This window comes from Panthera onca, chromosome A3 (assembly GCF_046562875.1).
Source record: "Panthera onca isolate mPanOnc1 chromosome A3, mPanOnc1 haplotype 2, whole genome shotgun sequence".
Taxonomy (NCBI): Eukaryota; Metazoa; Chordata; class Mammalia; order Carnivora; family Felidae; genus Panthera; species Panthera onca.
Genome location: NC_138341.1, coordinates 8529440 through 8530825, shown reverse-complemented (window position 1 = coordinate 8530825; position 1386 = coordinate 8529440).

The window sequence follows — 1386 nt, the reverse complement described above, 5'->3', positions numbered from 1 at the left end:
TGTGCATAAAACATCCCTGCACGAATGCATAAAAAGCTGGTAGAAAGGCCTTTGCTGCTAAAGGACAGAGTGGGAGAAAGACTTTTTTCACTGTTTACTCTTTTGTACCTTTTCACTTTGGGGCCCTATAAATGTATCGCTTCAAAAAACTAATGTTTGGGGGGATGCTCAGTCGGTTAAGGGTCTGACTTGGGTTTAGGTCATGATCTCACAATTTGTGGGTTTGAACCCCACATCGGACTCTATGCTGACAGCTCAGAGCCTGGAACTACTTCAGATTCTGTGTCTCCTCTCTCTCCTTGCCCCCCCCCCCCCGCCCGCCCCGCTCATGGCTCTGTCTCTCTCTCTCTCTCTCTCTCTCAAAAATAAAAATAAACATTAAAAAAATAAAATTAAAAAAATTTTTTTTAATTAAAAATTTTTTTAAACTAATTTTTTAAGTTTATTTATTTTGAGGGGGAGGAAGGGCAGAGAGAGAGGGAGAGGGAGAGAGAGAGAGAGAGAGAGAGAGAGAGAGAGAGAACCCCAAGGAGGCTCCACACTGTCAGTGCAGAGCCCTACTCAGGGCTTGATCTCACAAACCATGAGAACATGACCTGAGCCAAAATCAAGAGTTGAATACTTAACTGACTGAGCCACCCAGGTGCCCCCAAAAAGAGTATGTTTTGAAAATTTTTTAATGTTTTTATTTATTTTTGAGAGAGAGAGAGACAGAACATGAGCTGGGGAGGGGCAGAGAGAGAAAGAGGGAGACACAGAATCCCAAGCAGGCTCCAGGCTTTGAGCTGTCAACACAGAGCTCAATGCAGGGCTCGAACTTGCGAACCACGAGATTATGACCTGAGCTGAAGTTGGATGCTTAACCGACTGAGCCACCCAGAGGCCCCTAAAATGAATATTTTTAATTTAATTTGCCTTGACCAAAATATCTCAAAAACTTAAAACTATTTTTTCAATTTTGGTATCATAAGTCTGAAACCAATGTGATTAGTCTCTGACATTTAGCAACTTTCTCTTCTTTTAGGGCAGGTATGGTCTACCTTTTGTATTATATAAATGATATGTAAATACCTAAAAAGATTCCAAGTTAGATAATTGTATTTCTTTTTTCCACACAATTAATTCAAATGGACATTTATGATACATATCCCTACATGCAGAAAATGCAAAAGAAAAATTCAAATAATGCATCTGAATTATTACCAGTGAAACTTTGCTATGATAAGACCTTTAACAAATTGGAATGCCACAGATTTGTGCAAGATGAATTATCAAAAATATGACAGCCTAAGAACAGGCTTTCCTGAAGTGTATTCCTTATTAATCAAATTTATGAGAATTCCCAATCCTGACGATATAGCATTCTTTCTCCAAAATAAAACTAAT